General features: G+C 34.3%; 1 pseudogene; it reads right to left on the bottom strand.

Annotated features, from left to right (window-relative positions):
• Positions 1-15150: 15150 nt before the first annotated feature.
• On the bottom strand, positions 15151-16019 carry LOC144233243 (olfactory receptor 6C74-like; annotated as a pseudogene).

Below are 16019 nucleotides of genomic sequence, written 5' to 3'. Positions count from 1 at the left end.
TGTAGGCTCAGAGCCAGACATCTGTGGAGATAACAGAGAGGACAGGTAACCCTGAAGGGAATCCAGTCACCGAGCATGGTTGTCTATCAAACCCCAACAAAGGAGCCCTCCTAGAGTCAGGGGACTTATATGAGAATTTAGAAATTTGGATTCCTTTGCTAAATCTTTCTAAATAAATGCCTAATTCAAATAATTGTAATGCAATAATTCTTCCTGATTTTGATTTCTAGCTCTTATGGTGTTTTCACAGAAATTTAAAGAAAAAAAATGCCTTTATGTTACATAACCTAATTTTTTTAGAATCATCTTATTGATATTCTAATCCTATACCCAGTATGTACGTAAGTAATATGAGAAGGATATCCTCATTGAAAGAAGTTTCACAAAACTTAAGTGTAGAGAGTAAAATATAAAGGTACGATATTCAGCTTTTGCATTACAAACTTCTCTTTAAGCCACAATTAAGGGTTTGGAAGGCAGTATATTTCCAGCCATTTGTCTATTCATTTTCATACATATTTTTATTCATTTAGGTTTGAAAAGAATAATCCAATGATTAGGCAACTAAAATCCATGGAAACCAAAACTAACAGAATCTCCTTTCCAAAACCTCATTGTAATTTTACAGGAAATTATGAACAGGAGAACATACCTATAACCAGAAGGTGAATTTTCGATCCCTTATTGGTCTCTAAATCTTCTATAATTGCAAATTGGTGATGGAGTAGGCAGCATTTTTATTCTGACTATAGACCTTAGGGACTGTATTCACTGTACAGCTTAATTGGATGTCTCTCAAGAGGGATTTCTGCAGAAACAACAACAAGGAACATTCTACATAAATTTGATTTTCATTTTTGAATACATTTTCCAGTGATAATCTTTGCTTTTGGTTCCACCGCTAAGTTTCAAGGTGTAAAACACAATGTTTATAATGGATTTTCATCATGCAATTGAAACAGTTATTGGGCTTATGAATGTCTGCTGTAGTACTCTTCTTTAAGTTCCTCAAATATTCAGTGACTCTTCAGGTATTTGTGATATTTTAGGCACAGTGCAGGACACAAAGAAGGCTCTATAACACCACAGATGGCTGTCCCTTTATTTGTTATCTGTCTATAAATTAACCACTTAAATAGGCCTAAACAGGGAGTTGCAAGTTTTCATACAACTAATTAAAATTAATATGTCAAAAATGTGTTTTCTGCATTGTCTTCAGGAAACAAAACTTGTTCATTCTGAGGGATCCGCATTCTTCAAACATAACACATTTTCATTTTATTTTGTTTTTCAGTTTTATGGAGATATAATTGAAAAATAAAATTGTATATATTTAACGTATACAATGTGACAATTACATATTTGTATGCATTTGAAATCACTAACCACAAGTAGGATAATGAGCACACATGTCATCACACATGTCATCATTTTGTGTAGTGATAACAATGCTTAGAATATATTGTGTTAGCAAAGTTCAAGTATCCAATGCAGTGTTATTAACTATAGTCATAATGCTGTACATTACATTCCCAGAACTTATTTGTCTTAAAACAGAACCCTTTCATCAACCCTTTCATCAACATCTCTCCATTTCTTCCTCTCTGTAATTCATTCTACTCTCTGTTTCTATGAGTTCATTTTTTTAAGACTCCACACAACAGAGAATATTAGTATTTGTCTTTTTGTTTCTGGCTGATTTCACTTAGCATAATGCCCCCCAGGTCATTCGATGTTGTCACAACTGGTAGAATTTCCTCTTTTTTATGGCTGAATAATATCCCTCTTTGTCTTAACTATGTCTTTTTTGAATTTGGCAGTGAAACCACAGGGAAGAAAAGCAAAAATAACCATATGGGACTACATCAAATGAAAAAGTTTCTGTGCAGTAAAGACAGCTAAGAACATGGACCGACTGAAGTTATTTATGAGTAAACAGAAATTAGGAAGTGAAAGAATACAATGGGAGCCGAGAATAATACACTCTAGTTTCATCACGTTGTTGCAAATGGCAAGATTTCATTCCTCTTGATAGCCAAGTAATATTCCATTGTGTGTGTGTGTGTGTGTGTGTGTGTGTGTGTGTGTATCACATCTTTATCCATTCATTAGTCGATGGATATTTGGGCTCTTTCCAAACTTTGGCTATTGTTGATAGTGTTGCTATAAACATTGTGGTGCATATTCCCCTTCAATTCAGCATTTTTGTATCCTTTGGATAAATACCTAGTAGTGCGATTGCTAGGTCATAGAGCAGTTCTATTTTTAATTTTTTGAGGAACCTCCATACTGTTTTCCAGAGTGGCTGCACCGGTTTGCATTCCCACCAACAGCGCAAAAATGTTCCTCTTTCTCTGTGTCCTTGCCAACACCTGTTTTTTCCTGCGTAGTTAATTTAACCATTTTGATAGGTGTGAGGTGGTATCTCATTGTGGTTATGCTAAGCGAAATAAGTCAGTCAGAGAAAGATAAATATCATATGATGAAAGAAAGAAAACAGATGAACACAGAGAAAGGGAAGGCAAATAAGATAAACATAGAGATGAAGCCAAACCCTAAGTGACTCTGATACAGAGAACAAACTGAAGGTTACTGGAGGAGAGTTGGGTGGGGAGAATGGGCTAAACGGGTGATGGGTATTAAGGAGGACGCTTGTCGGGATGAGCGCTGGATGTTATATGTTAAATTCTATTTCTGAAACCATTACTACAGTAATTGTTAACTAATTTAGATTTAAAAAAAGATAATGGTAAGAAAAATAAAGAAACCAATGGGAGCAACATGTGGGAAAAGTTTGGTTGTGAAGGGGAGGAGAAAGGCAGTATAAACCTCGAGAAAAACAAAGGACAGGATAAGATTTTTATTATTGTTATTTATTACATTTTAAAGACAGAAACCATGAGGCTGTTTATTAGCTGGTGTGAGGGAACTATCTATAAAGCTCTTCTTCCCTCACTTTAGAAATAAAATGCTATAATGTTTATTTTAATTTTTGATTTAAAGTATTACCTTAGGAAACTATGAGTATATTAGGGTAGAACAATTACAAACAGATATTTACCATAGTAAGATCTGTGCTTCTAGTACAGACTATATTTCATTTGAAATAAAGATGAAATTATCTCACCACTTGCAACAGTATTAAGATAATCTTTTTTATCTTAATCCCAAAGGCAAGGGAATCAAGACCAAAAATGAACTATTGGGACCTCATCAAGATAAAAAGCTTCTACATGGCAAAGGAAACAATCAATAAAACTAAGAGGCAACCGACAGAATGGGAAAAGATAGTTGCAAATGACATATCAGATAAAGGGCTAGTATCCAAAATCTATAAGGCAGTCACCAAACCCCACACCCGAAAAACAAATAATCCAGTGAAGAAATGGGCAGAAGACATGAACAGACACTTCTCCAAAGAGGACATCCAGTTGGCTAACAGACACACGAAACGATGCTCAGCATCCCTCCTCATCAGGGAAATACAAATCAAAACCACACTGAGATACCACCTCATGCCGGTCAGAGTGGTGAAAACAAACAAATCAGGAGACTGTAGATGCTGGCGAGGATGTGGAGAAATGGGCACCCTCCTACGCTGTTGGAGGGAATGTAAACTGGGGCAGCCCCTGNTTGGCTTCAGAACATAGAGGAAGCAAAGCAGACAAGTGAGATAGTACCAAAAGTACATGTTTGGGGTAGAATTAAAGCAGAATTTTTCGAATGAGCCACTTGTTTCAGAATGGATCTAGAGGCTGTGAGTTTTCAGTGCCTTGCTTTCAGAGGGGAAACCTGTTTTAAATATATTTGTTCTCTAAAATAAAGTAGTTACTTTTTCTGAATTAAAATTGAAAATGCACTGTAAAATAACAGATCCAATATTCACCTAACCCCAATGTATATTAAAAAAAGAGGAACATTGTCACCTCAGCTTCAATGTAGCATTCTGAGTAATTGTTTCCCCAACATGTTTCTGTGGTTACCAATATCTGCTATGTTATTGCTGAGTAAAACTTGTACAGAAAATATGTGTATAATTCTACCTTGGATCAAAATATTTTATTCTAAATAATATAGAGTTACCCAGTTCTTAATAATTGAGTCAGTACTTTCAGGACTAGATTTTTAGTGGACACACAATAGTGAATAACTCAATTCTGACCACGCATGCGGATTTAGAAACCATTGACAGTCTATTGAGAGTTTAGCTAAACTACTTCATCATGCTACCAACTCAGAATCCATTTGTGATAGCAAAATTGCCTGCAGGGCCCTTGAACTGATGGTAACCCCTCCCACAAGTGCATTTCCTTGTTAATAGCCAATAGAGTCACCAGTAAAAATAATTCCCGATATGATTCTCTCAACTGTCCTTGTGATAAATAATAGATTCCCCTGTCTCCCAAGGCTTTCCTCTTAGGCACCATTAGATAATACCACTAGGAAAATTTCTGAAATCTTGTTCTTTTTGGTTTGAATTGACCAATTGACCAGGACCCCAAGTACTTCACACTCAGGCTCCAATACAAGTCATGTGCCCAGAGCCCTCCCTTTTCATACACTGCCTTGACTTCCTTATGTGGCACCTTGAGTGAGCCTTGTTCCTTCTCCAGAACCGGTGATTAATAAACTTCTCTATTTTGCTTCCCTCGTGGTCTTTAGTTGAACCCTGGCTCACCAAGGTACACCCCCTTGTTACTTAATTAATGATAATTTAGCAAAGTCCAACACAGTAGGAAGCAGAACAGTTTTGATGAACAGGAACTGAAATGAAAGTTGGAAGGAGCATTTCTCTATTGATAGTTATATTCATTCAAAGTTTTATTTTAATCCCAACCCAAAAGATATGACTATACCTATGCCCATAATAAGAAATAGGGGCCCAGGGAAGTTAAAGTATGGCTCAAGAGACAATATCAAAAATCACATAAATAAATAGTCCCATGAAGATTATAGAAAAGCAGCAAAGTCAAAATTATATGTTGTGTTCATTTTTTACCTATGATTATTTACTGTGTTTTGTGTTTACATATATGAGTGTGCAAAGGTATATGTTTATGCACACATATATATGTATGTCCAGAGTGGATGATGGAATGGAATACACTCTATTCAATAGAAACATGTAGTTTTAATACTAAAACGCTAGAAAAGTAAAACTAGCCCATAATTCTCTTTTTCTACCCTGGATTTATTTCACTTTAGAAAAAAAGAGTAGATGATTCTATTTTAAATATTATCTGTGTAAACTACGTCTACTTCATCCTGACAACAGCACGCCTCTGATGAAGAACATGAACTGCAGGCTGTGACCACTGACAAGCAAAAAAATGGCACCTCGGTGATATGCAATTAGGAAGATTCGTGCAAAATATTTCTTTGATCTTGACTTTATCTTCTTCTAAACATTTTTTCCATTTCAGAGAAATCAAATGGTGAGATGCCTGAGCACAGAGATACTTTTATGGATTTTAGTGACATTTTTGAAATTATACCTATATTTAAGTAATAACCGTTGATGCACATAGTTGATTCTTACAGAGACACTAGTTCAAGATATGATTTGTGAAAGNGGGGACAAGAGAAGGGGTATTACTTGGAACCTGGATGATCCTACAGCTGGAAGTAAAAGCCACACAGCAGGCCTGGTGTTCTTTAGTGGAGGAAGGCAGCCACCTCAGCCTTATTCTGTTCTGACTTTCTCAAATATGCTAGTGCCTGTTCTTCATTAAACCAAATCTGCTTCAGGGGGCAAGAATGTCTGCCGATGCAGTATATACGGACCGGCCTTGTGGGGCACAGATCAGAATAGTAAAGTTATGAAGCATAAATGAAAATATTCACCACAAACGATTATATTCTGTAGCTAATGTGATGCAAATATCCTCATGTAATGTTTTTTAAGTAACTTTTTAAAAGATGTATTAAAATGGGGAGACTTCAAGTTGTCAAGAATGTATGGTGTAAATTCTTTATATGAGTTGCTGTTTTAAACGTGGGTATTAATAAGATTTCCTTAGTATTAATATTTGATGACATGGTTCTGGACTTCTTTGATCACTGGCTGAATTTTGTATTAATTTTTATTACTTAGCTTTTACTTCTTAGAATTTAAAGAAGAAATACTTACTGGATACTATAGTAAAAGCAAAAGAGTAGTGATAATAGTAGCCAAAATGATTTACCAAGTCACTGCGTTTAAATAAATGCCCATGCAACAACCCAACAGGTAGATCTTATTACAGACTTAATTTTCATAAGAGACATACTGGGATCAAAAAATTTAAGAATCTTGACAGGCTAAAGAGCTATTGAGAAGTAACCAAAGAATTCAAATTCAGACCCATTAATATTTGAAACATAGTATGTTAGCTTCTTAAAAATCTCAAGTCACAATTTCATTCTAATAAAGCACTATTTATACCTGGGAATTTTTTTTTCATTAAGGGCTTAACGTGCCTTAAAACAACTAAGAAAACAAAATGTGACCGAGTCAACTGTATATATACATCATGATACATTAGAGCATTAGGGTACTCAGTTGTTGTTAAGTCATGACACATTGTAGCATTAGAGTAAATCAATTGTTATTTCACAAGACTAGATTAAGTGTTAAAGATATCACATGAGGAGATAACATATCAAAGGAGGAAGGCATTGTACTCAGGAATATATGAACCAAAGAGAAGTTTAAGAATGAAATTGATCTGTTTCCCTGAGAAAACATTAGAACCATTAATATGTGTGTGGCAGTGTGGTGTCAGGCAAGCAATTAGTGGCTATCTGGAAGAAATTCAAATTGCAGAAATATTTTTTTGTATCTTTATTTTGCACATGAAAATTTTTTATTGATTATAATCATTTTGAGGCATGGGTATACTTAGCATATATACATGTTCTTTCTATCTATTTATGTATCTATTGATCATCTTTATACATATTTTCCATTACTTTATATATATATATACACACTGAATATATACTGAAGAGTTTATTTGTGTACATTATTTAATACATTCTTTATTTTATAAATCTACTTTTTTTTTATATTTTATTTATTTCTAGGAGAGAGAGAGAGAGACAGCGTGAGCAGGGGAGGGTCAGAGAGAGGGAGTCACAGACTGAAACAGGCTCCAGGCTCTGAGCTGGCAGTCAGCACAGAGCCCGACGCGGGGCTCGAACCCACGAACCGCGAGATCATGACCCAAGCGAAAGTCGGACCGCTTAACCGCCCCTATAAATCTACTTTTTAAACACATATTTGGTTGGAGATTTTTTTCATCAACAAATTGATTCATACTGAAGATTTACACATGTAAATTGGAGAAGACCCATCTATGTAATTCTTTAACTTGAATTTGTCTATATAATGTTTTAAAACATAGGGTTGAAATAAGAAAATATAAAGGTGTCATTTTATTTAACTGTGTAATCTTAACATTCTAATTTGGTGCATGTTTTCCTTGCTTCTAAATATTATTACCTACTTTGTAATTTTTGCATGTGTATCCTCATGATTTACTCAGAAATAATAAATTTTCAGGGAGAATTACACATTTCCTTTAAAATTATCCCATGAGTAAGATATGTGACAGTGAAATCTATTTCCTTAACTGAACCCTTAGAAGGNTATCACAAATGATATATATATAAATCTACACATAGCACTAATCTTAAGCATAAAAGAATATCATCTTTTATTTTTGCCGAAGGATATATGTTTGATATAAATTTTCCTTTTTATACAAAAATTGTCATTTTATGTAATAGATGATGAAGCCACTTACTAATAATTAAATATTTTCACACTCATTTTTGTACAACCATTTATTAATTCAATAAAGTGTTTCTATTTTGTGGGAATAAGTTACAAAGTTTTCATTTCATCAAAAACTGATAACTTAAACAATGGAAATTTCAGAAGATTGATGTTCTCTAGCAAATGCAACTGCTTGAATATTGTTAGAATTTAAGTCTTAATTGATAGCTAGAATCTAACTGCAAGATTGACATCCATATCTCCAAATTTCTGACACAATAGCTATCTTCATGTAGAAGCAGAAAATCATTACCAAGTGTTCAAATCCCCAAGATATATTTCAACTAGTTTGAAATATTACAATCTAAGGTATGTAGCCATAGTGGAAGAAGTGTACCTTAATATTTTCTGCATAAAAAATAATTTTGAAAAGCTCATTATTTGTGCATATATTTTTATTTCCTGTATTTGTCTGTAGTAAATACTTTTGGAATTTTCATCTTCATAGGAATATATGATGTGTGACTATTACTTATTATATAGTGTTATATAAAAATTATCAACATATGTAGTAAAACAGTTGTTAAAATGAAAAGAATTTTATAACTTTTTGAGTAGAGAAAAGAACTCATAGTATTCTTTTGTCTGATGATGAAAAATCCTAAGAGAAAATTCTGAGGAGCTATATGCATAAGCTTAGGTGGAACTTTGATTTGTATAAAACTATAGCATTTGAGAAAATAGGGCTATGAATCTAAATAAGTTAAAAAAATTGATAAATCACTGAATTCTATGCCTGAAACCAATATTGCAGTATATGCTAACTAAATAAAATTTAAATTTAAAAAATTTAAAAATCATGAATGTAAGCAATTTTATAGAAGAGGAGCTAATAAATCTTAGATCCTCTTATTCAAAAAAATTAAAGTTTTTACCAAATCTCTAAAATTTTCCATCTCTGTATAAAAGATACGGAGAAATAAGAGTCTATTGTTTGATCATGAGATGTTAAAGTTGTACAGATAAAGTATACATACTTGATATAACTAGAAAACAATGGACTTTATGACCAAGTGTTATGTTGTGGTAAATTTTAATACAGAAGGGAAGAAACAGTTATTGTTGATTGCAATTGTTAGGTAAAATTGTATGAAGAGTTGAGCTTGAACTGATAATTAAGGAATTTCAATATGCTTGTGGACAGGTCCTGCATCCAGCAAGTGAGCAAAATTAGCGAGATTATTTTAATTTGTGTTTCCCCAAGTACGGACTAATCCATATATCGATATTAAATGGTGGTANTGAACCCGTTCATCTATACCCTCAGGAATAAGCAAGTGAAAATAGCGTTCAAAGATATGGTCAGCAAGGTAACGGTTTTTTCAAGAATATAAAACCGAGGCTCATAATAATAAATAAACAATAATGAACAAAATGTTCGTAGATGTATATTATTGTAATATTATAGTGTTTTCTATAAAATATCATAAATATTCCTATCTGAAAACTATTTAGGGAAACCTAATTTAAGACTTTATAACTTAAAATTTTACTGGCCTGTGAGTGTATATATGTGTGTGTTTGTGTGTATCTTCTAAGACCTTCATTCCATTTTTCTGTATTTGTAACTCACTTTAAGGAAAAGATTTGGGAGAAAGTTAGAATTGGTAATATGAATTCTAGTAGTTAGTTTTTTACAACTGAACTTTTCTTATCCACTTCCATATGGTGTCCAATCTCTATACTTGGAAACTGAATAATTAAATATACACACAGGAGAAATCCACTTTAGTTTGTAAATAATAGCTTAAATAATCTATTAGTGATGTGACATAAAGTTGGTTATTTTTAAATTATATTATTAAATTAAATTAAATTTAGTGTTCCCACAATAATAACTTACTGAAAAACTAGGCTACTCAATGTTTGGATTAAGAAAGATCTAAAGAAGGGAAAATAAAATTCTACTTATTTTTAAACTGATGGGAACATAGTTAAAAATGATTTATACACGCATTAAACACTGAGTGAATCCACGAAAGAAGGAAAAGGATGATTCAAATTTAAGTTAATTAGCAACATATCATTATAGCAAACTTAATACAAATGAATGTTCTACCTAGTCATTGTTCTGGTTCTGTTTAACAAGAATATGAAATAAAGCTATATTAACAGTATATATGATGTTAATAATTTTATAAGCTTAATCATATTCTTTTTATATTCATGATAAACTTTACCATTTTATAATCTGATATCCTCAGGCAAGGTGTCCAACTCAAGCTGATATTTTCTAAACATTTCTTATCCATATTATTTTTTTTTTTTTCAGAAAGTCTGGGTCAGACCCATAGTTTGGATAATTTTAAAATTTAAAGAAACTATACAACTTTCTCTAATCCTTTCAATGTACAGATAAAGAAAACAGAGTCTTCGAGATATCAACAAACTTTTATTAAAGCATATCATTAAATTTGTACTCTTGAGTTCTTGACTCATCCATCTAATAATGGAGAATCTATTCAGTAGCAGAGATACTAAGAGTGCCCTGGGAAAGCAAGGAGGAGAAAGATGACTGAAGATGTAGCACCTGTTAGTTTTCTACACCTTTCTATAATTTCGTCCAAAAAATCACCCTAATTCCTGACACATAGTTGTTGGCAAGTGAGTGAGTTGGAAACTTAATTAGTTATTTAGATTGACAAGTAACTGACTCGTTAGTTCACTCGATTATTTGTTGTTTTCTACATCATCAGTAGTACATCAGTCATAGTCATCGAGCACATTATCTCATGTTATGGTGGTTGCTCAATTTCAAAAGACAGATCAAACAATGCTATGTAGTTGAACACTTTTTTGGCAGAGGTAATGATCTTAACATGCATGAAACTCTGTTACCCCATTTAATTAAAATACAAAAGTAAATCAGCCGAGCGAACAACCACAAATCTAGGAACATTACGCTGGAGTTGCTGAAAATCTGCAGGAGATAGAAAACTAATGGCAGTCAATTAGGAAACAGGCGGTGGAGAGGGGGGAAATCCTAGGACATCCAGAGGAATAATAAGAGGGAATCATTATTGAGTCTCAACAATAAACTGGACCGGATAAAGTTAGTACCTTGAGATTTGACACATATATACACTTGTGAAACCATTACGAAGATCAAGATAAGGAACTTCAAAAGTTTCTTTAGGCACTCTGGCAATACATCTCTGCAGGCTTCGTAATGTTTCAACTTGGTTAGGCTGCTATTTCCCTCGGATTTCCCTTCCAAGTTTGTTTTCTCTTTTAGTGGACCACCAGAGAGATTACTTGGGGTATTTGGAGGACGGAGTGAGCAGAGGCCATTCTGTGACTCACAGAGGTTGTTCATCTGCTGGTTTGTTCTGTTAGAAGGACACAGCTGCCAGGCTTATAGTCTTTCCCTTTTCACCTGGATCTTTCTTCATCTTCTCCAACTCCAGATCTGGGTATCTCTGTTGAGCTCCATGGCAAAGTGCCCAAGCTTTTCTAGGAGACCAGTAAATGTGAGCTCAGAGGCAACAAGAGATAACATAGGTTTCAGCTTTTTCTCATGTGATTCTATCCGTGCACAGACTTCACATTCATCACAAAAATGAACTTAACATGGATTGTGGACCTACGTGTACAAGGCAAAACTCTAAAACTTTGAAAAGATAGCACAGAGACAATCTAGATGACTTTGAGCTTAGCAATGATCTTTTATTTTATTTCTTTTCTTTTCTTTTTAAATGTTTATATAAGAGACAGAGAGCCCATCAGCAGTGGAGGGGAAGAGAGAGACATAGACAGAATCTGAAACAGCGTCCAGGCTGCGAGCTGTCAGCACAGAGCTGGATGTAGGGCTTGAACCCACGAACTGTGAGATCATGACCCAAGCCAAAGTTGGACCCTCAACTGACTGAGACACCCAGGCACCCTAGCAATGAAATTTTAGATACCGCACGAAAGACGCGATCCATGAAAGAAATGATGGATAATGATTTCATTAAATTAAAAACTCTTGCTCTACAAAAGGCAATGTCAAGAAAATGAAAAGACAGGCCACGTACTGGCACACAATATTTGTGGAAACACCACTAAAATGAATTATTAACTCAAAGGTACAAAAACTCATAGAATTCAGCAATATGAAAATGAACAATCAGATTAAAAAATGGGTCAGAGATCTTGACAGACAGCTCATCAAAGATGATATACAGATGGCAAATAAGCCTACCCAAAGGGATCCATATCACATATCAGTAGGAAAATGTAAATTAAAAAAACAAGGAGAAACCACTGCACACATATTAAATGGACAACTCTGGAACAGTGAAATCACCAAAGTCTGATTTTGATGTGGAATGACAAGAATTCTCATTTATTGCTGGTAGAATGCAAAATGTTATGGCTTCTATAGAAGAAAGTTTTGTGTTTGATTTTTTTTCCACAAAATTAAGCACACTCTGGCTGTATAATATAACAATCACCCATCTTGGTATTTACCCAAAGGACATGGACACATGTCAGCAAAAAACCTGCACACAGATATTTTTACCAGCTTTATTCAGCTTTATTTATTATCAGCGGCCCAAACTTGGAAGCAGCTAAAATACCCTTTAATAGGTAAATAGATATACTATCATACACATAGAAAATCTAATATTATTCATTGCTAAAAATCAGTGAGCTACCAAGGCATGAACAGGACATGGAGGAACCTTAACTGCATGTCACTAAGTGAAAAAAGCCAATTTGGAAAGGCTGTATATGTTATGGTTCCAACTAAATGACATTCCGTAAAAGGAAAAACTATGATGACAGCAAATGATTGGTTTTCAGGGGGTGATGGGTGAGGAGTGATGAATAAGCAAGGCACAGAGGATTCAGATCCATCTATATAAATATATTATCTATATATCACCCATTTATATCATTTATCTATCTACCTCTCTATCTGTCAAACTTACATTTGTCCAAACATATAGAATGTACTACACCAAGAATGAACCATAAGGCAAACTGTAGACTTGACTTGACTATGATGTTTCAATGTAGGTTCATCAAATGTAACAAAAGTACCAGTCTGCTGGGGGATTTGGTAAATGGGGGAGGCTATACATGTGCGAAGTCCACTGGTATATGGCAAATCTCTGTACCTTACTTTCAATCTTGTCATAAATCTAAAACTATTCTAAAATTAACATCTTAAAAAGACTGTCCCTTTCTGTAAACAAATTTCTAGAAATATTTGGCCTAATGGCATTTGCATAAACATTAAGTAAACACTTAATAGACAAAAAATATAGGGAGTAAATTTTTTTAGTTTTCCTTTTCTCTTGCTTTCTACCAGAGGACAAAGCCTCCAAGGTCCAAGAGGTACACAGTGGGGTAGAGAAAACATTTAGTAGATAGAACAACTAAATAAACTCATCATAGTTATGAGTATAGAAAAATCCACCCTGAAATTCCAAGGAATGATAGCCTTTGTTATATTTGGTAACAGAAGATCAAATGAGGGTATTGGGATTCACACTCTCTCTGTGTTTTTCTTGGCTCTGCTTTTCTTTATCTTGGTTTCATAGTGAGGTAGAGGCTCTATTTAAAGGATCCCTGAAACCTCTGGGCTTATTTTGTATAGCTGTAATTAAAACAGAAAAGAATATTCTCTCTAACACTTACAAAAGTGTATCGAATTGAATTTTACTAAACTGACTTTTGTCTAATGCCCAACACTGATTGAGCTCATGTTTGTAAAAAGAATATTGTCATTTGTAAAACCAGGAATAGAAGTGTAACCTTGAACTAATCCTGGAGTCCAATGCTTTGATTGGCTAACTGTGGTTTATGGACCCGTATATGATTTATGGGAACCATTATACGAAAAGAATAAAAAAGAAAATTACTGACATAGATATAGAGATAAATATGTGTGTATGTGTGTGTGAGAGAGAGAAAAACGGAGACACAGAGACAGAGTGAGACAGACGGGGAGAAAGAGTTTTTTGGGCATACAAAAACAATGATCTCCTTTAAGACAATTTGACTCTATGACTCTATAACAGGCCATACGGTAAAACTGTAAGAAGCATCTTCCAAGTATGTAACTGATATATTACAGAGCTTTCCAGAGTTTTAAGTGGCATGTCACATATGGAAAATGACAAGACACTACAGCAAACTACCATAGCAGCAAATGTAACCGGCTTGAGAATCTCTTATTGCACCTCTCCACCCAACCCCAAAACTGAAGAACTGAGGCCATCACCATTTTGGTATACATGTAAGTTTTCTTTACTACAAACTGATTGTGAAGTGCTGGTAGTGGATAGGCATAGCCTTTGGAATGAGGCGGAAATGAATTTGAATTCTCTCTTTCTTCCTAGTCCTATGTGGCCAGGAGTAACTTATTGTACCTCTTTGAGGTTCATTGTTTTTTACAAGATAAAATCAGAAAAATTTATGATGCAAGTTTTGTTTTGGTTTGATTTTTAATCTGGAGTATATACTTATACTTTCAAATTAGCCTAAAACCATCTGAAAATAAAGTGAGTGTTATTATTATATTATAGATTTAGACTCTAAGGATCATGGTTAGTTTCAAGATGAATAAGGAATCGCTGGTAAAGCATCAAATGTGATCTCTCCAGGTGGCATTTTATTCTTAATCGAAGTTACCCAGATTTAATATAGCCATAGGAGTCAGTGTTTATTAATCAATTAATTTACTCATTTATTTACTTATATGGAATAAAATGTAAAATACAATAAATCTATGATTTTCTTATTATGCTAGCACAGCGCACTTTCTTTTTCAATTCTCAAGACCAAGGATTGATATTTTAATCTCAACTTCCTATTTTTAAATATCTTTATTTAACAAGCAGTAGAGAATGTGTATCAAGACAGAAAAAGCCAAGTCAAGGCAAAATCCCAAAGAAATCACATCACATAATTATTTTGAATCTATCAAGATTTTACAAAAAAAACAAATAGAAGAACAAAATATACTGCACATATATGGAAATAATTAAGTCTCCATGATCTAATGCATAAAGTTCATTAAAATAATTTTTCATATATTTGCTACCATTAAATGGAGGAAGAGGGTAAGAAGAGGTCAAATCTGAGAATCCTTATGATAGAACAGAAAAATAAAGTTTTAGTGTTTTGAACGGGAAGGCATTTCTTAGAACAAAGAGCCAATGTAAACATCATGATACTTCAAGAAAGAAATGAAAGGACAAATATGATTATATACTGTGTGGTGCAATAGTGACTTTGGGACCCCATCTAAGCACTTCTTTGCAATTTGTCTTCTAAATGTCATTATAAACCTCATTATGATTCTACTGGGATAAAGACAGAACTCTTTGTAGCAAGTTCTAAAATGCTTGCTTCACCTGCTGGTTCCTTAGAATGTAAATAAAGGAGTTCAAAGTGGTGCAACCAAAGTTTTGAGAACTGCCGCTCCCTTCGTTAAGGATAACCTCTGTTTGGCCGAGGGTTTTATGTACATGAAGATGCAGCTGCCATATGAGAGGGAGATGACAATCATGTGAGAAGAACACGTGGAGAATGCCTTTTTTCTCTGGTTGGCAGAGGGATTTTTAAAATGGTCAGGGCGATATAGGTGTATGATAGAATCACTAATGCCAAGGTGACCAGCAGAGTCACCAAAGCTAAGATGAAACTCATCATTTCCAACACATGTGTATCCGTGCAGGAGATCTGCAGGAGGGGAGCAGTGTCGCAGTAGAAGTGATCAATGATATTGGAGTCACAGAAGTCCAGGCTTAAGCCTAAAATGAGTCCTGGAAAGACGATGAGGAAACCAGTGATCCAAGAGCTAGGTCTTGCTGGATACAGATTATGTTGCTTAGGATGGTTATAATGCAGGGGCTTACAGATGGCCACATAACGATCGTAGGACATGACAGTCAGGAGATAAAGTTCAGATGCTCCAAGAAGGAAGGCAAAAAATAACTGAGCTGCACAACAGTTAGAGGAACTGCTTTTGTCCACAGTTGCCATAGTTACAAGCAATTTGAGGATATGGAGAGTTGTATAAGAAATATCTAAGAAAGAAAAATTTTGGAGAAAGGAATACACAGGAGTCTTGGGATGAGAATCCAGCAAAGTGAGGGTAATGATAACTAAGTTGCCTGAGATGCTTAGCAAGTAGGTGTGAAGAAGAAAGACAAATCTTCACTTCTGGGTTCTCTGTCAATCCTCTTGAGATAAATACTGTCAT

Source organism: Crocuta crocuta, unplaced genomic scaffold, assembly GCF_008692635.1.
Source record: "Crocuta crocuta isolate KB4526 unplaced genomic scaffold, BGI_CrCroc_1.0 scaffold245, whole genome shotgun sequence".
Taxonomy (NCBI): Eukaryota; Metazoa; Chordata; class Mammalia; order Carnivora; family Hyaenidae; genus Crocuta; species Crocuta crocuta.
This window is presented reverse-complemented; position numbering and strand designations above follow the sequence as displayed.